The sequence below is a fragment of the Ceratosolen solmsi genome, unplaced genomic scaffold, assembly GCF_000503995.2.
Source record: "Ceratosolen solmsi marchali unplaced genomic scaffold, CerSol_1.0 scaffold30, whole genome shotgun sequence".
In the NCBI taxonomy this organism is placed as follows: Eukaryota; Metazoa; Arthropoda; class Insecta; order Hymenoptera; family Agaonidae; genus Ceratosolen; species Ceratosolen solmsi.
This window is the reverse complement of record NW_011948421.1, coordinates 4196791-4221707: the sequence shown is the minus strand read 5'-3', so window position 1 is coordinate 4221707 and position 24917 is coordinate 4196791. Positions and strand designations below refer to the sequence as shown.

The 24917-nt window shown below is 24.7% G+C and overlaps 1 protein-coding gene across 1 annotated transcript in view; it reads left to right on the top strand.

The window, feature by feature from the left end:
- Nucleotides 1-23050: 23050 nt before the first annotated feature.
- m (zona pellucida domain-containing protein miniature) overlaps nt 23051-24917 on the top strand; it is a 43118-nt gene continuing 41251 nt past the window's right edge. The window contains exon 1 of the mRNA XM_011498542.1: nt 23051-23313. The gene's annotated coding sequence lies outside the window, so the exon portion shown is untranslated. The remainder of the gene's footprint in view (nt 23314-24917) is intronic.

The following is a 24917-nucleotide window of genomic DNA, read 5'->3' as shown; positions in this document are numbered from 1 at the left end:
AAAATTAGCTAAAATATATTATTGGCTCATATTACACACACAGAACATATCATTTTTCAGTCTAAAATTACGAATGATAAGTTTCTTAAATAGTAAAAATCACATTTATTATATAATGTATAATATGTTAATAGTAATGTTAAATGGAAACTATAAAGTAAAAAAATAATAAAATTGTAATGAATTTTCTTAAAATTTAAATACAAATCTGAAATATTATTAAGTTACTTTATCATGTATTTAAACTATTTTATACTATAAGTTTCATGATTAAAATAAAAAATTATATCTAAAATAGTTGCGAAATCAGATAAAGAATACAAAATTGCAAAAAAATTTATCTAAATTCAAAAACAATTTTAATCATTACAGTAGATATATCTAATTAATATCAATACACCGACTCAAAGTCGGTTTTTTCTCTCTTTGAATTTTCCATTCTGTTTACTCTCATTCATATACTACAGGCCCCCCCCTCTCTCTCTCTCTCTCTCTCTCTCTCTCTCTCTCTCTCTCTCTCTCTCACTCTCTGAATCTTTATCTCAAGCTTAATTTGTAAGTTTATCACTATTGCCCTACCTCTTCGGTCCTTCTCTGTTTCTTTATTGGCAGGCCTCCCTAGTCTATCTCAATATTTTAATTTAATACTAATTCTATGAAACAAATTTTCATACATAATAACACCATCGATACGGTTATAGTTTCTCATTTCTTATTTACTACTCTTAATGTCAATAGTCGAATAACAAAAAAATTCATCAAATTTGTAGGTACACGTACATATATATATATATATATATATATATATATATATACATATTATAATAAAATAAAAATTACAATTTAAAACTGTTTAAGATTGTACTTCACAGATATTTTCTTTATTTTTATAAAATAAAATTAATAAATAGTTAATAATTATGATGTTATCTTAAATTATTTAAGCTAAATTCTGCAATATTAAATTTTGAAATACTGAAGTCAAATGTATTTCGATGTTTCCAAATGGAATACTTAGAAAATCAGATATAATTAGACGAAAATAAATGGAAATAATATTTATTATTGCATTTTATGAGATCACATTGTTTTTATACCATTAAAAAAAAAAAGGAATGTTAAAAGAAGATCTTGAATTAAAGTAAAATCAAAGTATTTAAGCATATAATTATATACATAAATTTTGAGCTGTAAAAAGTAAGTTATGAGCAAAGAAGTCAAAATAGCAAATATTCATATTATTAACCGATATTTATAAGAACTACAATGTTTCACGTGTTTCTCACATCAATAACCAAGCACTTCACTTGCATATAAAAATCCAAGGCGTTCCCAACGTCCTTTTTACATAAATTACTTAAAAAACTATCAAACCGTGTCACTTCGATATTTTTTCTATTTTTAATAAGCTGAATAAGAGAAACGACCCCGTTGACAAACGAGAAAAATAGCTATATTATCGAAGGTATAAACACCACTTCTCTAAAGCAGATTCAAGGCGAAAACAAAAAATTTAGCCTTCCCAGAGTCTTAATAACTAGCCGAATTAAAACACGGCTTTAATTTTGATCAAATATTAATACATGCACTTATTTTTCTGCGCCGACGTGTCAATGTCGATTCGTTTTGTTTCTACGTCTGTAAGCACTATAGATCGAGAACGATGGTGTAGGAAGGGGGACGCGCGCCGCAGCTTAAGTCTCTCCGTAATTCCTAGGCGAAGTATATAACGGAATTCGCGTTTCGACGGCTGACCCCGAGAAAAAGATAGATAGCTAAATAGATAGCCCCCTGCCGCCCAGCACTGCGCCCCAGTACACACACACAAAAGAGAGAGAGAGAGAGAGAGAGAGAGAGAGAGAGAGAGAGAGAGTCGCCGTCGCCGCGCCCGCAAGACGACGCGACATACGTCTAGGGTGATTCGTATAAATACACAGACTCGCACAAATACGAAGGTAAGTAAGCAACAACCGTTGACCGCTTTTGAAGGACACAGAATCGAGACAGAGATACAGACTGAGAAAGAGAGACATAACCGTATGTGCAAGCAGAATACGAAATGTGCTAACCGAATGATTTTTTTCTCCTTGAGTATTGTATAGCCCAGCGCCTGCTAACTTGACCTTTTTCCAAAATGCATTAATATTCCTTCATTATTTTTTGCGTAACTTATTTTTTAATAAGTTAAATACACATAATGGCGAAGATATAACGAATAGAGCAATGAATGTTGGTTACTATGAATTTGGACTGCGATAAATATTGCAACTATATATGTATATTGAAAAATAATACTAAATTTACTCTCTACTAGGATCGGATAAGTAAATATTAGAAAATCTTTTAGAATATAATTCAAAAGATACTGTGAATTGTAAGAGATGGTAGTGGATTATACTCATAAGATGTAAAAGATCGTAATTACTTAATCTCTGAAATTAGGAAATTTAGCAATTTGGAAACATTAAATACATGTAATAGTAAAAAAATATTGTAAAATAATAAATTTGTTATATGAAAGCATCATATGTATCTAAGACAGATATGATCGAAATAATGATAAAATTTTATTTTTTAAATCTTAACAGTTAAATTTGTCGTTAATTGTTTAATTTTTCGTTTAATTAAGTTAATTAAAAATATAATTAATTATTAATAATGAGTAAGAATATAAAACTTGAACCAATCGAATAATTACCAGTATTATTATTACTAAAACGTATTCACTCATTCGCTTGTTGGAAAGATTCAGCAAATAATAGATGAACTATACTAATTATTATTAATCAAAAAGATTTTAATAAAATAATAATTATTATTCAACTTAATTTGATTTGAAGCTTTGAGTAATTTTTATAAAATTTACTGAGCTAAAAAATTAAATCTAAATTTATATACATAGAATATAATCTAAAATAATATTCAAAAGATTGATTTTATATTTATTGATGCAATGTAATTTTTAAAACATTTCTTTTGAAAGCAGGTGTGATAAAAAAGAGAAACAAAAATTAAAAAAAAAAAATTAAATGTATAAATCAGTAAAGGTCATGATAATGAATATATTTGAAAAAATTATTTATTTTTCTCTCTGTGGCTCTCTCCTCCCCCCCTCTCCGTCTTACTCACTCTCTTTTTTTCTTTTTTTTCCATTGGACTCTTTTCGTTTTCCTTCCGCTCCCACCTCCTGCTGTATCTCACTGCATGCGCGCATACATACAAATACGAGGACCGCGAATATTCGCGCCCGTGGTGATAAAGATACGATCAGCGTAATTGCAATCAATCTTACACACGGGTGGACAGAGCAATTCCATTAAAGTATTGGGCGAGTGTCGCACTGCGTTGAGCGTTGATTCATACAACAGATTCAAACCTATGCGAAGCACCTCTATGCTTTTCGGAGATGTTTATCGTCTGGAAAAAAAGGTATGAGGGAGTAGGGGTGAGCGAATAAAATGCGGCCACGATGAAGTTGAGTCGATAAACCGCCTCTTAATTATGTAGGCGTAGCTCATCGAGCGGTCAGCGATAAGCAGCCTATCGAACTTTGAGAAAAGGATTCTGGAACAGATTATACACATATATACGTGCACTTCACTCACAGCGTGAAATTCATTACTTTTTTTTTTTTTATTTTTGTTCGGAACCGGCAAATGCGAGTATGTGTAAGGCACGAGTATCTTGTATTAAGAACTCATTGCATTGTTTTTCTTGCAAACAATCTTCTTAAAAAATATGGAATTCAACCATCAAATATTTAAACAAAAATTTAATAAGATATCAGCATATGCAACTTATTTGGTTCGTATTTATAATTTTTTAATTTCATCTAATAAAATCTCTGTCTCTTATAATTACACATTATCTTAACGATTTTATACAAAATTTTTATTATATAATAATTTACAATTCAAATGTTAATATATACTTAATTTACAAATAATTAGTTTCAAAAATATTTTTATAAATTAGTATCTGATAAAATAAATGAAATTGTTCGATGAAAAGTGAAGTTTTGTATGTAAAATATTTTTATTTAAAAATATAATCTTGATTTAGACTCGATATAAATAGCACTAAAGCAAAACAAACGATTCAGAAATATAAAATTATAATAAATAAAAATTTTACTTCAATATATATAAATAAATTTTAAACGAATTATGTTAAATTTTATGGAAATATGTGGACATTTTTATATCGCAATAAATATTTTTAATCGTTTACATTTTTACATATTCACATTAAAGATATGAAAAGCCATTATGGCTTATTTTTAAAAAACAGTTACTTGTAGAGTAGTAATAATTAACCAAAGGAATCATTTTCATCAAGAAATGAAAGATACTTTGTCAAATCCAATAATAATAACACCTACAATTACTTATTTATTTATGGCTGTATAGAAGTCAATTTCATTTGAACAGTGGTAAAATTAAGAATATAATTGAAGTTTTCATTTTTCAATGTCATACATTAGCAAATTTATTGAAAAAATGTAAAACAATACAATAATACAAAAAATACGATGATGATAAAGATTGTGATTATGATAGTGATAATGACCGTGAAAAAAAATACGACAATGACGATGACGATGATGATGCTGGTAATAGTGGTGATGGCAGTGATGATAATAAAACAATCACATTTTAATTTTTAAAACCTATTAAAAAAAATTATTAATCGTGTAAATATAAACAAAATGCTTATATCAATTTTCATTTTATATTAACAATTTTTAATAAATTTTAAAATAACTAACTAATTTATCCATTATCAATCTAATAAACTATTTTTAAATGTTTAAATTTAATTTCATCATAAGAAACCAAATTTTATATCTTCACTATTGCTATTCCTTTTCATGTTATAATTTAGAAATTTTATATTTTAGAAATAATTTGCATACTTTAAGCAGATGTTTTTATTATATAATTTTATATTACATAATTTTTATTTGTATTATTAATATATAAGATTATTTTATTTTAAAATATTTAATAATTTTTATAGGTATAGAATTTCTTTAATTATTTGAATGTGAATTCCACTATGAGCTATTTAACTACTATTTGCGAAATTTGATATATATATATATATATATATATATATATATATATTTTTTTTTTTTTTATATGAATGTCTTTAATCAAGCGCAAATACCTAACATTATAATAACTTTTCATTACATTTCTCAAGTAAACTATCATACATTTACGTTTATACTATTATCGTAATTGTTACACAGTTTTTTCAATCTTTTTCTTCTTTATTGTTAAATATTCTTATCTTATTCTAATGATCAAATTCTTATTCTACCCAAATTCTATAGCTTATCAATAAACCCTACTAAACATTGTGTCAAGACGCAAACAATATTAATGCATTTTAGACACTCTAACTTGTTCGAATAAATTGAATAAACATTTACATAATTTTTATTAAAATACGTTCAAAAATATTAATCATTAATATTGCATTCTACATAAAATTCTTACATATAGTAGTATAAATGTTAACGTCTATAGACTACAAAGAAAATTATTCGTAGTTAAAAGGGTTTATGGATCTTCACTTATATTATGAAATAATCATATTTACAGAAATAACAAAACTCATTAATGTAAAGAGCTATACATCAATAACAAACATATTATTATGAATTTTCAATTGTATGTATAATATAATAGTTACAAAAACTATAAATAATAAAAATATAAATTATATAAATCAATCTGTAAGCAAATAGGACAAGTTTATATAAAATAATTTTGTATTTACAAATATTAAATGACAATATTTTCTACTATATATAATACAGTTATTAATTTATAATAAAGTTATAATATAATAAAGTTATTAATTTACTCTTCTACATTAATAATTTGCGTGTTTAATTATATACGTGCTATTAAAAAAAATTAAAATATAAATAAAAATGTGATAAAATAATTAAAATTAATTTACTTCTTTAAAGTTTTTATTATTTATAGTCATATATTAATAAAAATTTTATTATTATTACCTATTTTTCTAACAATAATAATAATAAATAGGTTAACGTAAATAAAAAGATGTAATGTTTAATTATATTTAGGAACTTCAAAATAAAACAATACGTACTTTATTAAAAAAATTTATGTATGTATCATCACATAATATAATAACAGTATATAGAAAATATCATGAAATGCATGAAACTAATATCATGCTATATTTTCGATAAAAGATGAACTATTAAAGTTGAATTATATTTAAAAAGTCAAGGTAATCGATCAAATCAAATTCCGCACCAAATAGAATACATTTTGTGATTCCTCTGGTCCTTCCGTATATAAGTTGAAACTCTGAGTAATATAAGCGATGAAGCAGCCTTTTTCCCTGCATCAAAGAAGAATGAGAGAGAGCGAGAGAGAGAGAGAGAGAGAGAGAGAGAGACAGACAGACAGTGGACAGAGAGGAGCATGAGAGAACTAAGAAGAACAAAACTTGGATGAAAAAAGAGGACCGTAGGCAGGGGATTTTCGCTAAAACCGTCTTTATATGCATTTTGTTCCCAGGCGGCGCGACCTCATCGTGCCGATGAAGCCAAAATATTTCTGCCCCTTCCCTCTCTGACCTCACTCTTTTACTCTTTCTTTCTCCCTTCGTCTCCCACTGAATCTGACCCTTCCTCAATCCTTCTCTTGTACACATCGAATACACACGCCCGCACGCACACTTATTCTCGCGCTATTTCTCTCTCCTAATACCCGGGAGCGGGTCAGACGAGCGTCTCGCTCGCTGGCCAGATACTTTATATTTTTGTAAGCATTCGTCTTCGTTCGCCGTGCAATGAGGTAAAGAACTACGGTGCTTCCAAACGCACCGTCTTGATTCAGGGAATATTGAATAATGCAGAGCATACGCTATGGATTTTAAATATTAATTTCAGAATTTAAACTATAGATTGATCTAGATTATTTTTTCAATTAAAATAGCAATGATCGAGAAGTTCACACATCAACCTAGATTTTTATACTAATGCAAATTTGGATTATATTTAAAATTAATAAAATTATTCTTGAATGAATGCATATTATTAGTTTAAAAAATTAATAAATAATTTCTCTTCATATTGTCGTTTCGACTGTGTGTCCATAATATATATAGGCGTAACTTAATTTACTATATTTCTATTCTTTTTTTTATTTGTTTAAGTAGATTATTAAAATTTCAAAACAGTTTTAGAATTTTCAAGTTTGATATAATTGAAATAAGTTTTTATAATTTGTTTTAATCTTTCATTAGTTACTTAATTTAATTTAATAATTTACAATTTTCTTTTTATATAAAAAATTCATATATATCTATAAATATTATATATAAATATTATAAATAATAAAAATATTAAAAAATACATTGATAAGTGAAATATTACATAATACTATAATTAAGCTACAATCTTAATAATTAATAATTATTATCTAATAATTAACAATTACCGTCCTAATAATTTTAATAACTGACAAATTATATGACGATCCTACATAATGAATATTATTATCTATATAAGTCAGTTAATTTATTTCATATTTAAGTTATACCTCTTTCGCATACATATTTTATCTCTAATGATCGAGTATTGAAGAGTATCGAAGAAAAATTTTTTGTACTTAGTTAAATTTAGGATATTATAAGATTTTATTCAGATTCGAGGTTATTTAAAATTTTTCTATAGTACTTTAATGAATTAGAAATTAATATTTTTATATAAAAGAGTACAGTATATAAAAAATATTTATGAAATATATATGCGATATATCCTAAACTATAATAAATCCCATAAAATAAAGTACAAATAAAATTATTATAAAATATATCTTGATTGAACATTCACAATACTTCAATAAAAATTATACCAATAATTGCGAGTGAAAAAAATAATTTTTAATTTTGCATACAAAATTAGTTAAGTTTATTATTACAATAATTGCTATACTATACATATCTGAAATTCATGAAATGATTTGAAATTATTATTTTTAAAACAAAATTGATGATTTTAAATATTCCAAATATCTATTAAATAAGCTTAAAATTTCATAAAATATATATTATATGTATTTTTTCACTTTTTCCCTTTTATATTATATGTCGATTAAGCGATTAAAATTATATTCCAAAAATATCAAATCCTATAGACTTTTGAATACACATTCTACACAAAAAAGATTAATTTAATATTTGATAATTGCTCATAAATTCAAACATTACTTTCCTTATACAAAATGTATTCATTTAATTATTATATTTACAAAATATTAAATATACAATCATGCCTATTTATTTTAAAAACATTGACAAAATTGGAAAATTTATAAAAATATGTATTTTTTATAAAATATGTATAATTTAAATACAATCTAATATACTTATAAGTACTAGTTACAATTAAACGTATAATATAAATTATACATATTAAAAATATATTATAAGCAATATCTAAGGAGTAAATTTCAATATTAATAGAAAATTTCCATAATTTATCAAGATATATATAATTATGAATAATAGAACAAACATATTAATGTTCTGTTGTTATGTTATGTTACGTGGTAGAATAATGTTCAGAAATATTATAATTGTATTATAATCGTATTATTATTATAATCGGAAATAAAATTAAAAAAATATCGATATCATGTACAATACTTCAATTTAATATAAATACTTCCTTTACTACAATTTTTTATTAATATAAATTTTTTTTCTGCTAAGAATATTTTTTGTTTAAATAAAATGAAAGATTTGATGTTAAATATTTATATGTGCAGAATAATATCCCTTTTAATATAAATTATATCGTACTTTTTCATCAAAGGTATATAAATTAGCTACAATATGTAAATAATAAAGAACATAAAAAATTAATTTACTAATTATTAAATGAAATTCTAATATAAAAATGAATTATTTTAAGATGTGTTTTAGTAAAATATCAGAAAATATATAAAATAATTTCACTTAAGCTTCGATTATATTTTAATTTAGATATCATACCGTATAATTTTAATTCAAGCCGTATTGTCAAATTATTACACAATCTAATAGTCGAAACATGTTAACTACAATAATAAATTAATTTGCAATCATTTTTTCAATACCTCAATAAATCTTTCAAATATATAAATTTCAACTTATGTAGTCTTCAAATTGAATTTTTAAGCTATTTTTCCTCATATATAGATTATAAATATTATTTAAACTTGTTATATTATTGAAAAATTAATGAAACTATTTTTCAAATTCGTCTTTATTTTCTATAATATACACTTGCAATACAGTAGTCCAAGAGAAAGTATTAGATTATTTTTTATTGATGTTTTTACTATATTGATAGAATATAATAATTGTATATTTTTTATTATTCAGAATTGTAATTGTAAACGAAAAATAAATTTAACGGGCACTGTAGATTCCAGCATGTATTCAAAATTTAATTTTTAAATTGATAATTATAATTAAATGAACTAAGTAAAATGACAATACAATGATTATTCGTGTATTAACTAAATTGCTGTAACGAGGTTAAGGATTGTAATTTATTATTGAAAATGAGTACACGTCTTCGAATTAACACTAAATATTGTAACCAGTATTATACGATTCTTCTAATCTTAAAACCTAATATTACCATGCAATCATAATCATAGAGACATTAGATCTCTCGAGTAAAGTTATTTCATCGTTCTGAAATCGCAGCTGCAGACCAGGAATTCACACCACTTTGCACGTGATCACAGTTTGGTACGCACAATATGATTCAAGGAGGAGAATGGAGAAAGAACGGCCAAGGAAGAGAAAGAATGAGTCAAGGAATCACGGATACACTTTCAGAGACGCAGATTGCATGGCAAAAGTCGAGTTGACATTGACGGGTGTGCGCAACATCGAATCGCAGAAGCATTTACGAGGCAAAGAGTCTTCGGATCCGTTAGGGATCTGCAAAAGACAATGGTACCTGACCCTGTTTCGATGAGTACGATGCGCGCGATGCGCAACATAATTGAAAATGCGCGTCACATAGGGATACTACTCCTGTCCCCTCTCCAATGTCGCCCCCTCCCTCTCTCTTTCCCGCCATCAAACAGATTTTTCTCTCCAGCAAATGTTGTCCCCGAGGGGGATATCAATGCAGCTGGGCGCATAGCATGGCGTACAACATAGCCAATGTACAGCTTGTAGGTAGATTACGTGCCTTGCAATTGAATCGCATAAGCGTTGATCGTCTACATTTTTTTACTTCGATTTTATTTCTCGTTGCGTTGCTTATAGGGTCGCGGAAGGCGAGAAAATGAGAAAAGATTCGTGCGCACAGTGGTGCATTAAAGCAATGAAAGATAGGAACACGCATTTCGCGTTTCGCATTTTAGTGTAATGTATCTGCTTACTGATGAGATGTAAAATTTTTACCTGATAAGATGCGCTCCATAAAAAGATACATGCACATTAACAAAAATATTTTGGTGCATACATTTTTTTCCAATGAATGCACCTATTCTGCTTTGAGCGCAGATAGAGTCTGCCTGCTTCGCTTTCAATAGAATTCTTTGAATGCGAAACAGCAAATATACTTAAAAAAATTTTGAACATTCGATTGAGAAAATAAATTATATTGTTATATTACATTATAATAAATAATTGATAATAATAAATTTCTTATTATAAATATATTTTAGTTTATTTTTTAATATTATTATTATTATATAACATTAAATTTGTTTTTTACATTAGGTTATGAATTGTACATAATATGAGCTTATGCAACATATACTTTCCACATAAAAGTGAAGATATATAAACAATTATTTGAATCACTATCAACTATGTAAATTGTTTTTTTTTTTTTTTTAAATTAAACTTTACGATTCATAAAACGAATTTCAAATGTTCAAATATTTAATTTCAAATTGAATATTTCTGAACGATATTATCGATTGAAAATATTTTTATCATTTTCAAATATAAAATTACCAACTACCTACTTAAATAAAAATCAAAGGATCGCACGAAGAAATTAATTTTATATTATATTATAATTTTTAATTTTATAGTATAAAAATAACTATAATTGTACAAAATGGCAAATGAATTTTAAATTTAATAAATGGAATTTTACAGTCTTATTCTATTATTAATGAATTAATTATTAATTATAAACACTAAAACTTATAAAATCTCAAAGTTTATATTTTATTATTTTAAATATTATGATTACTAAAATTTATTTTTTAATTAATTAATGTATGAGGAAATTTTAAAAATCATTTTAATTGTTTCAAATTTTCTTTAAATCGCTCGTAATAAAACAAAAAATCTGAAAATTATATATGTAGATTCCATTTTGTGCCAAACCAAGTATTCAAAACTAAATTCTTATTCAGGTAATGAAGAGTGTTAATAAATCTTATTTTCATTATAGCGATTGAAGGAAACAAATTTATTTGTAAGTAATGATTAAATCAGAAACAACTACGCAGTTAAAACCAAATATAACGTATAAAAAATAATGTTTTATTTTTTAAGTATATACAGAAAATTATATATTACAAGTTTTCGTAACATAAAATTTCGTTACAACAAATTACTGGGATCAGCATTTTATTAACATAACCGTAGAGTCGGAAGTAAAGGCCTTGTATATTAAAAAGTTCCCAGAAGTTATTATTCGTGAATATACTTAACATTCATATAAGTGAATTCTAAGATTATAAATTTTGAATCGAAACTGAAAATCACAAATACTAATATACCACGAATAAAAATGATATTAATAATAAATAACCTATACATTAAATTTCAAGTTCCTAACGTTATCAATACATTAGATATGCTTCATTTTATGTAACTGAGTGAAAGTAATTATGAAAGCTATTACAATTCCTTCAACAATATATTTTTATAATGTTAAAATGAAAAATTTTTATTTATATTTTATAAAAACCTTGCCCACAATGCTACCTATATTTTGTAAAAATAATGCTCCTAATGGACTTATGTTACATTGTAATAAATCATAGTATATAACATATTTATAAAATAATCAATATTAATTATGATGATTTAGTTTTGTTAATAATGTTTGAACTAAAGTAATCTATACTTTGGAACGTGAGTATATGTTTTATATGATAAATAAAATTAAAGAAAAAATATTATTTTTTTCATACAAATGTTTAATCTTTCATCAAATGATAATTACTAAAATATTTTTAAATTGCCCATTATAAAATTTAATTAAAAACCATAGTAAAATACTTTGAAATGATGACGAAGAGAGCATCTAAAGTAATTATTTATTTGCATTTTGTTCTCGATGAATAATCGCTTATTTATTTACTGGACTTAATAACGTTTAATTAAGAGTTTTAAATTACGTTTTATGAAAGTATTTTTCCAACTATAAGAAAATATTTTAATTCGGATTTATTTTAATTTTATTATACAAAATATAACGAGATAATATAAAAATTCTACTATTAAATTCTACTATTAAATTCTATTTGTAAAAAAGTTATAACATAGTGGTAACTTATTTATATGTATATATATATTAAAAATTTTGGTATATTTTAGAAGGTGAAATGCCATTAACGTGTGAATCTAGTATTTTTATTGATACTTTTTATGCGAATGTAAATGATGAAGGGCGTAAATAGTAGAAGTAATTCCGTAATAAAGAATTTCTAGAATTGATTTATAATCAAGTATAATTGGCTTTATTAAAAATACATTTCATTTTAAAGAAAAACAAGAGAAAATATGATATTAAAGAGAACTATAATAATATGGTATTTAATTATTTTTTGTTAGTTTTTAATTTAATTTATTTGTAGAAATATGTATGCATTAATAAAATTCTAAACTTTATAAAGTAAAATTGAAACATAAAGAAATAAAACATATTTTAAATTTCTTTACTTAATTTAACGACAACTAATAATTATGATATATAATTTCGCTTTTTCTCAGAATGCTTATGCATTTTCATATTATATAATCATTCGATTACTATAATTATTGTAGTTGTGTAATTTTAATGCACTCTGAAAACAAATGTTAAATACGACACCGGTATTATTAAAAAACAAAACAAAAATTATATATATATTCATATTTGTTATAGATTATATTTTACAGTGTTTCTATTATTATTCAAATTCTTAAAAAGACGCTTAATATTATCAATTGCCAATTTTAATTTATCTTAAGCTTAAAATATTTGTCATTGTTTCTAAACTTTGTTCTTGAATATATTTCGTTAATATGTTCTATTTTATTAAATCCGAATAGTTTTTTCACTTAAATTGTAAAGATTAGTAATTTAGTTCTTCATAATCATTTTTATACAGAATTAATAATCAAAATTGACATGTAGTATTTTGCACTGAATAATTAATACAAGCAAATATGATGTAATAATTTAATAATACTTTAATTGATAAAAAATAATAAATTAGAGAAATAAAATGTTTTTTCCAAAATTTTCCAAATTATGGTAATAGCAAAAGTTATTAATTGTTTACCCCTAGTAGCTTATATTATATATTATAGTTATATATAATTATCATTAGTAACAAATAATTAGATATCTTAATATTATAATAATTATCGGATAATATTGCTTCTTTTTAATTAAAACATTTTCAATTAATTGTTAGTTTCAAATTTCTAAGCATTATAAATGCATTTTTAAATAACACGATTAAATCATATACCTCCACTAACATTCTTTTACGTTATATAGATCTTTCTTAATAATTACTAAAATATAAATATATGAAATGTTAATAAATTATGATATTAATTCATGAATCAACATAATTGTAATAGCCATACTTTATGAATATTACATATAAATTTTTAATCGAAATGTTATTGATGTTCTTTATTTACGATGATTATTATTTATGATTAAATTTTGTAAAAATAAATTTTTTACGAATGTGTATTTTTATGTATAAAATATAAAATATAATAATTGTTTGAATGTTTTTAAATTATTTATTTAATTAATAAATAAAATATAGTATAATAATTTTGTATGCAATATAAGTTATACAATTAGTTATATTTAAGATAATGTAACATATATTATTTAAATAATATAATTGTTCTTATATAATTGTTATAATTATATAATTATATAATTCTTATATAATTCTAATATAATTGTATATTCAATTGTATATCAATGTATTTATTATATTTAAAATATATTTTATATTTTTAATGACAATATTTGAATTAAAAAAAGTGTGTTCAAGTAAGTGTGCTTCATTCCAAAGAAGAATAAATTAACTCGAAAACGTTTCCACCTATAAATTCATTACAATATTTATTTTTCATACGTTGTGAAAAGTTTAAATCGGCTAGATAGTAAGATTAGTTATAAAACTACTTTTAAAAAGTAATTAAAGTATCATCAACATAAATTTCTTGGATTTTAATTATAATTATTATATTAAATTACTACTAGTATCATACTTATGTTATCACTTTATGCAAAACAAATTTTAACACTCTAATTGTAGAATTTGTATAGTTTTTTTTTTTTTTTACATAATCAGTTATTTGTCGATCTCATTTGATTTTATCATAACATATTGCATCATGTATTAAAGAAACATAAATTTATATTATAAATTACACTACGACTTACACTACGACATATAAAAAAACTGTATGTCGTATAAAGAAGGTTTTTCTAAGAATAACTGACTACAAAATAATTTATCAATGTTTCTCTTTATTCTTCACTTGTGTGGTACCTAATCGAGTCCTTTAATAATTTTTTTCACTTATTAAATAACTCTATTGGAGTAATATTTTGTCTTGCCTTCTATATCATATTTCGATACATTTCATTGATATTTATATATATTCATTGTATAATTTTTGTATTTATTTTATAAAAAAAAAAAGAAGTTTTGTCAGTAACATAAATATATTTAAATCTATAATTCAAGAAATTTAAATAAGTTAATTCAGATAATTGGAAAAAAATATTTAACTATAAAAATATTAAGTAAAATTAAAACAAATTTCAGCATATTATCTTTTTGCAAATATATATTCTTCGAAAATTCCGAAACCCCGATTTTTATGTCATTTATGTTTATACATCTATAATTCTCCATCTTTGCCTTTCTTATTAAATAAAAGTTAATATTAATAAACTTAAATGATTCTTAGTAAATATTATGACTATTAAAGTATCATAATCTTATAGGTTATACGTATAAAATAATTTACTTTTTTAAATCGATTAATTTAGACATATAGTCTTTATTAATTCTTTTGATTATTCACATTGGGTTTTTAAGAGCATAATTTTTAAAAATTTTGCTTTGTATTGTATCCTCTATTATCATGATTTTTGTTAAATATATGCTTGTATTTATCTCTTAAATAGTTTATTCTTAATAATTTAAAGAATCGTAATGCTTAGTAAATAAACAAAATTAAATATCTTTCATTAAATTATTATGATGAATATTTTATTGTATCGATATAAACTATATTGTCATAATATTGTTTATGAAAAAAAGAAAATAAATAATTTAATGGCTCAAAAATACTTAAGATAATAAAATAAGTTTCAGTAAAGTAGAACATGTCATGCTAATTGCAAGCTTATGACTCATCGTCATGCCTGCACTTGTTCATCCTTGATATCTAATTGACAAAAATCTTGCTTTACTTACTTTTTTATATCTCAGCTATAAAATAAATTACTGTACAAATATTTACTTTTCTAATAATTTGCTTCTGTTTTTATAAAAATTCAAGATAATAAAGTTGTTATATCGAGTGGCTGAAGTATTGAATTATAAGTGTATTGGTACTTAGCTTAATTTACATTAAGAACATCAAATTAATTTTATATTTAAATGAGTAATAACAACCATGGACTTTAATATATTATATATATATATATATATATATATATATATATATATATATATGAATAAAAATAAAGAAATTATTACTACTTTCGAAGCTTCATCATCTTCCATCAGCAATAGAGGACTATAAAAAAAGTCATGCCTGGCAGTTACGTTGTCTTTCAGAGGCATTCGTCACAGGATCCGAGTGTTTAACTTGCTGCTCGACGATCATCTATCTGTGTGCTTGAGTTCGCCAGTTCTCTTCGCGCTGTTCTGCCGCGTCTAGTAGTAGTCGCATAGCAATCGTGCACCAGACTACCCTAAAAGGCGTACATCCATCCCATTGCACTCATACAAGCAACACGCTAGCCTCGCGGCATTCGGAGACGAGACATTGTTGCGCCGTCCGTCGGTTCTCGATATTTCCGTGAGAGGCCGCCACAATTTCAGCAAAAAGTGAAAAAATCAGAGGGAGCGTCGTCATCCGGGGACGTGAAGAGCTCACTCGACAAGTTCGCGCGCGTTCTTAAGGATACAAGATTATTGGTTTGTCTTCTTTCTAGCGCGAGAATTTTCATGGAAAAATTACACGTACAATATTATAGAGGTGATTACAACCGGACGTTCCGTTAATATGATTGCCTTTTACAAAGTACCATTTTTGTTTTACTATTTCTTTTTTCGTCATTGTTCTAAAATATGCTGAGTTTTTATTTTGATTGAAACAGAATTTATTAAACCTTACTAGGTGTGCAGCTATATGAAATTGTTAAAATGTCATCGATTTCTATACTTGAGATGATAGCATGAATTTTCATGCGATTAAGCATTTAATAATTGTAATATATAGATTGAAATAATCTCGAGAAGCTTATATATAATTTTGTTCGGCTATTTCAGAAAATCGCTGTATAAAATTATAATTCACTTTATGTGTGCAGTCAAGAAAATTGACTTTTCTTTCTATTTCTGATACGATTTGATTTGATATATGCAAATCTTACGATACTTAATAAAGTTAATTATTCGTTTGTCATGTATCCAAATCTTTGTAATTAATATAAATAATTAACTAATTTTAATATTTTTGTTTTATAAAGATACTAACGTAATTATTTATCCTTTTCATTTTATGAAAACACGAAAAAATAAGTATTAATTGATGCAAAAATTATTTGGAAAAATTATGAAAAAGGATGATGATAAAAATATGTTTTTTGTAAAGTAGATACGTGGCTCTTATCTATCGATCTTACATTGTATACTATAAAAAAAAAATTGAAAATTTTTACATAATTATTGACAGTATTTTTTAGACTCCAATGAAAAATATCTACAATTTATTATATAACGTCATTTGATATTCTATTTTATTGAAGCCTTCCAAATCAGCTATGAATATCACCCTTTAATAACACACGCATTCAATTCCACACAATTTCATTATAGGAAATATTCTAATTAAATATATACTCGCGAATTGTAAATGTGAATAATTAAACATTAAAAGATAATATAATCCATGCATTAATATTCAACTTGAGAAAATAAAATTTTCTTAATCTAACTGTATCAATTAACTTTATCAATTGAATTTATAAAATTTCTAAATTTAGATTCAAACAAAAATATTTAATAAATAAAAGCAGAAGCTGAAGAAAAATATACTTTTTTTTTTACTAATTCATTACAAGAGAGCAATAAAGTAATAACTATGTATATAAACTATGTACTGAAATATAGACTGATTTGTTCCAATACTGTTCAAAGCTTCATGAAAAATCAATACTCTTCGGAATATGTAAGTTCCTTTTCACATATGTGATAAAAATTTAACAACTTATCAAATACCAATTAAATAATCTGTTGTCGTTATAATATACTCCCGCTAATTCAATGAAATTCACCATGTATTCTTAAGTTTTTCAATATATGTAAATTATTGATAATATCAAACAGCTATTATACATATTGTTTTATTTACTCATTTATATATAATTCAATATAATCTGCAATCTATTGCAATTTAAAATTCAATATAAGAAATCATCAGTTCATATAATATAACAATAAGTATATAAATATTTATAGCATTTTAATTTTTGTTAATATTAGGTCATTCAATTAAATATCTCTATTTAATAATCATAAGTTTAATGTTCTTCTGTGTCATGTAAATTAATACATTATGAGTATAATACAAAACCATACTTATTAATAAGACTTACAAAAATTTTATTTATATTCGCAGAAGAACTGAATTTTATAAGTGAAATCTCAATGATATTTAGTATCAATTCTTGTATTCTAATACAAGCAATTTTTATGAAACGTTGTACGATTATTGAAAATTTTCATAATTTTTACATATAATGATATCACTCAGATCTATGCTACAAAAATATAAGCATATAAAGTTATAACATATTTAATTTAAAAAATTATAACTATTACTTAGAATTGTTAATTAAAATCTGACGATCTTTTTCATACAATACGCGAGAGCGATTTTGATTTCTTTTATTTGAAAATTTTATGTTTTCATTAGTCAATTATTAATAATCATTGTGATGATTTCTGAACATAACTACTTTGATTTTTTGTTAATTTGAAATACTTTTTATTGTTTACATTATTGTGAAATCATTTTATTAATTCTTTAATTGAAGACATATATTTATTTGCACTTATTGTGTTATATTTATGCATTATTTATCACTTCTTAAATACATTTATAATTACAGTATAAATATATTTTCCTAAATATATAGCATTCACTTAAAATTTTTAGTTTCTTTCTATACATATATTTCCATAACTAATTTTATAAAAATAATTGAAAATCATTATTGTAAAGTAAATATAAATTGTGTTTTTAATAATATATTATTTATTTGATAAACATTATGTGAAATCACATATTTTTAACGTATATATTATAATGTTTAAAAAATAATTAAATTAAACTGGTTTCAAAATTTAAAAAAATAAACATTTCCATTTAACGGAAAATACATTTATTTTTAAAAATTAATAAAGTTATCGTAAATACTATTATATAAAAATTTATTTTTACAATAATTTCATAAAAAATTGACGAAATAACTAACTCTAAACTTATTTTAAATTAATAAGCCCTCAATAAAATTATATAGAAATATTGTGAAATTAAAACTTATAATATAAGTTAAAATACTTTAATTGTATACTTCAATTACTTCAGTTTATTCTTTCTTTAATATTTTTTATTACGCTCTTTTTGCAATATTTCAATATATGTAGGAATATATAAAACTCATAAAAAGCAGTATTGATAAGTAGTAGCGTTATAATATCTTTATAAAATATATTTTTCACTTTAACTTTATTCTATAGTTATAACGATAGAACGCATATTAGAAAATATAAAACTGTTGACTCAAATAAATATAAAAATATATATAATCCTTAAGAATACATAAACTGATGTATAACTTCATTTGAAATAGAGAACTTTCTTTTGTTTTGTTACTGTTCATAATATAAAACTATTTATAAAAATTTTTCACAAAAATTAGATTTATTTTACGAGTTATGAAATTTATCACAAATAATACATTCATGCACAATAAATGCATTGAAATATAATATGTAAAATGAGCATTTCTCCAATATTTTGCAAATTTTTTTCACAACCATATTATTCATATTGAACATAGAGCTGAAGTCAAGTGTTTATAGAAACTTTAGTATCAGGCTTATGGATAATAAAATAAAATTCTTCAAAACGTGAAAAATATCAGAAAAATATTAGAAAGATTATTACTAAGCTTAGTAATAATATAATGTATTGAATTATGTCTAATATTAATTCATATGGAAATAATAGATTGAATTTCAAAATTATATGAGGAAAAGATTGTTTTAAATGAATGAAAGTATCAAACGCCCTTCGGTGGCAACTACTGATCACCTAACGCATGATTTTCACATTCTTTTATTCACATATACCTAGGTCATAAATCTTATAAGATATAAAAAGCTTCGTTATAGATAAAAACGTAAAAATGATAGAGGAGATAAAAAGAGAGAATAAGAGAGAGAGAGAGAGAGAGAGATAATAAGAGAGAGAGAGAGAGAGAGAGAGAGAGCTTTAACGATCGAAATAAGAAAATAAAAATCCAGATAAAGACCACGCGTCAGATTGAAGTCATTTCAGTGAATGTGTCGAATGTACACGTTTAAAAAAGGTTTGACTCTTTGAGAGAGAGAGCGAGAGAGAGAGAGAGGAACAGGAGAGAAACAGGAGACGGGGATATAAAGAGTCAAACCTTTTTTAAACGTGTACATTCGACACATTCACTGAAATGACTTCAATCTGACGCGTGGTCTTTATCTGGATTTTTATTTTCTTATTTCGATCGTTAACTCTCTCTCTCTCTCTCTCTCTCTCTCTTATTCTCTCTTTCCGTATGCTTGTTAGCGCTTTAGTCATCAGCAAAAGGATCGAAGTAATGTCGTTGCCCTCTACTCGGAAAGTGGCAGAACGCACTTGTTCATGGACAGACGTCAATGCACAGCCGGCGTATTGGTTCGCACACGCGCGCATCTTCCATCGTCCCCTTCGCTTACTTACATCTTCTGTGCTTTCCCACATCTGATTCACTCTTTTACTATCAATCTGTCTATTAGTCTTTTTTTCATCTATCATCCACTACTCTATTGACATGTATTTTGACAATGTACATATTACAAAGAGATACCCATAAATGAAAAGAAAGAAAGGAAGTTGTAAAAAGATACATATAAGAGAAAAAAAATCACTCGCACGTGCTCATATATAATGAAAAAATTAGGGAGAAAAAAAAGAAAGATAGAAAACGATGATTTGAAAAATAAAATATTGCAAGGTCAAAATAGTGAAATATTGAGAGGAGTGTACTATGACGAGCATTTTTTATTTCAAATGTAAACGATATAAATGAATATATATTCATATATACGTATGTATCAACATTGTAATAAATATATTTATATAAGATAAGTCGTTAAAAAAATTAAAAATTTACGTGCATTAATAAGTTCTATAATATAATATCATAGACAATAATGAGTATATGAAAAATTCTGAGAATATATGAAAATTTTTTTACTAAAAGAATTGATAATATTTAATTTATTTTACTTTCAAAATTATATTTTTTTCAAAATTATGTTTTATATAGACTTCGGTGATTTAAATAAATCTAAACAATATTTACTTACTAATAAGCACATTTCTATTAATATCATAGTTTTTATTAAAATTTTTATAAAAATCTTTTTTTCTTAAAAAAAAATTACAGATTCAGACATTTTCAAACAGAAATGGAAATATTACATTACTTACCTATTAGGTATTAATGTTTCCATGAAATTATAATATTTCGTAAAATCATATACTAAATGAGAAAAATAATGAGAAAGGAAAAGAATTGAAAATATCCTAATTTTTTATTATTTACACATTTTCTTTGAATTTGATGAATATACGTACACTTAATAAATATAATTTCGCCAATAAATTAAAATAATTAAGGTAAAACAAACATTAATTATTTTTTTAATTTAATTTTTGAATCTTAATGATTCTAAATTTTGATTAATTTATACGTATGCGTGTGAATAATAATCATATTATAAATTAATTGTATACAATTAAAATTTCATTCGCATTTATACTACAGTAAAAACTATCAGTCATAGTAAGAACAACATTTGGTAATTTATATGGTGCGATAATTTCAATTGCGCTTATTTACTGATACTGTACTATGCTGATCATATTTAATTGTCCTCCAAATCTATCTATTGATATTTTATTAAAACTATTTGTACATTAAAGAAATAAATTTGTTTTTTAAATAATGAAAATTATTTTATTATCTTTAATATTAAATTAATTACAATAATGTGCAATTGAAATATAAAATACAAAATATTTGATATGATAAAAAACTATTATATTCCTAATATTTCAGTCTTAAAAACTACAACGATAACTAAATATCGTAATAGTTATTTAATATGTATAGCTAACAGCAGGTTATAATTGATGTTTTATAATGAAGATTAGTATCATAAAAATGAGAAACATTTCTATATTTATAATTTACACATTATTATAATAAATATTTCGTCAATAAAATTACTTTAATATTTTTAATAATTAATGGTTGAAATAATTATTGGTTGAACTTCTTTCAAGAAGATGTTAATAAATATATAATCGTCTAAGTATCGAATGTTTATTCTTTGTTTATCAAAAAAATTAAATAAAAACGTTCATATCGTTTATAAAAAAAATTTCAATTATATTAACAATGAGAATGCGAATTAGAAGTTAGGAATGACAGATAAATGATAGATCAGTAAAAAATCAAAAAGAAGAAGAGGGGGAAGATGAGTGGCGATCAGTGATAGGAGGGGGTACCAGGGAAGTAAGACACCTAGTTCCCGCTCCCTCGTGCCAGAGCACCTGTCGTTCCCTCTCTCTTCTCCACTGTCTTCCCTTCTTTCTCTCTCCTTATATACTGTCATGCTTTCTTTGCAAGAGATGAAAGCAAGCGAGAGAGAGTGAGAGAGAGAGAGAGAGAGAGAGAGAGAGAGAGAGAGAGAAGCTGAGAAGCGCGCGCGACTTGGGGGCTTGCCGGAACCTAAGTGGACGGGTTATCAGTATACGCAACATCTTGCTCGCGACAGGAGTAGAAAAGTCAGAGTATGACCGCATGAGCGAGCAGAAGTTCAGAAACTGACAAGGATTAGCCCAAATATCAGAGACGGAAGTAGGTTTCCGCGTGTATAGGTAATAATTATTATATTACATTAACAAGTGCGTATTGAGAAGGGATAGAGCAGAACAATCGAAAACGAGAGAGAACTTGTGAAAAGGTGGGAAAAAGACATTGACGCTTTTGATAAAGGAGCACGTGGCGTTTCAAATAATTGTGCGCGTCACATAGTTTGTCTTGGCGTGAAGTGACAAAATAAAAAAGTGTCCCAAGCCATTGATGTGATCGATCTATCTACGAATTATCGTTGGATACTGCAAGCGAGATACTTTCCGTAAGAAGAAATTTGCTCAATATAAAACTTACCGAAACTCTCAAGTTACAGTTCGAAGTTAAGAGCCCACTGATCGCGAAATTTTAGACATCGGGAGCGACGTCTAATTAATATACGTAACTCTTGAACAATTTCTCTTTCGCTCGGTGTCAAAGACCAGAACTTATCGATAGTGATCCGCACCTCTAAAGAACAAGAAATTTCACGGCGACGAAAAGGGAAACTGAGTGGAGCCGGTGGTCGGGATGCGGCACGAGGAGCTCAACGGCTCCAGCTAACGCAAGATCGCGAGGTAAGTTTTAAGTTCCATTGCCTGTTAACTTTAACAGTTCTCAAGAGTGATGATTTTTTAAATAAAAATGTTAACGCTTTCCAGTCAAAATAATTGGACTAAAAGGACTTTGAATTAAAGATAAACAAAATTTAATGAAACGCTTATAATTCATTTTGCTGTAATATTTATTGTATTTATTTTCCTTCATAATTACATCATACTACTTTATATTTCATTTTTATTTTAATAAATAGCTACATATGTTCAATTAAAAACTATTTCCTAATAATTATTCATATTTAATATAAAAATATTATGTAAAAATATAAAAATAAAAAAAAATTTTAAATATACAAGTTTTGTATCGTTAAATTATATTATTTAAAATTTGTTTAATGTATAACAAATACAAAGATTTTTCTTTTAAATATTATTATTCGACTCGATTTAAAATGTTAACATTCAATGACGGTTAATGTGATACCTTAGCAAAAGTTTATGAATGAATCTTTCTTTCTTCTCTTCTTAGAAGTATTTTTTCAACTTCTATAACATTAAATATGATCTTATTTTTTATTTTTAAAACCTTCACAAAACATATTTTAGTAAGTAAAATAGCTATTTTATTTATATCTTAAAAAGTATGTGAAATATTAAAAATACATTATACTAATATCTATTGCTGAAAAAAATTAATTAATAATATTTTTGAAGCATGAACATCAATTAGAAGGACATATATTATACATGTATATTTAGACTATCACATCCATAATTCCTTAACTGTCATTGTATTGCATATTATATGTCTTTGGTTGTTATATTTCGGTTATCTTTCACCTTATTCTTATGTTCCCGCGATCAGCTGATCAAAATTTCTATACAGATACAAGCAACACCGCATGAGCTTGTCGATCATCCCCTCCCCCAAAGACTATCCGGCTTTTCTCGCTTTTTTACTCATGTTGCTTAGTACTTACGAGTAATGCTAATGTATTGACGCTTGTTAATACACATCAATGAAATTTGAAAAGACTGTCAAATCCTTTATACAAATGTTCTGACGAATGAAATAATCAAATCACAATCACTATTAACATATTAAATATCGAAGAATAATTTTTTATAATTCAACAAAATTTATTAATCAAACTCTCAAAAAAACTAATATTCTTAATTAATTATTAAATTAAATATTGTTAAATATTGTTATTTTATGAAACTTTTATGATAGATATACTTGTCAAAACTATAATGTATATATATATATATATATATATTTTAAGTATTGTAAGCATAATTTAATTTAATTAAATCTTATTAATAATAAAATTTAATACTGTGAAATAATTTATAAACAATTCATAAAACCAAAAAGAGTATTATTATACACCATTAATATAAATACGGAGAGGTTTATTAATTAATATGAAATACCTTAGAACAATTTCAAACACGGATATTAACAGTAATATTACAATACATAATATAAAATGATCTAAAGATAATTAATTGTTACGTTATATTACAATAATTATAACTTGCAAATAAAACTTTTGTAACTATTTTACTTTATTAAAAGCATATTATATTATATATACTACCAATAAAACGCTAACACT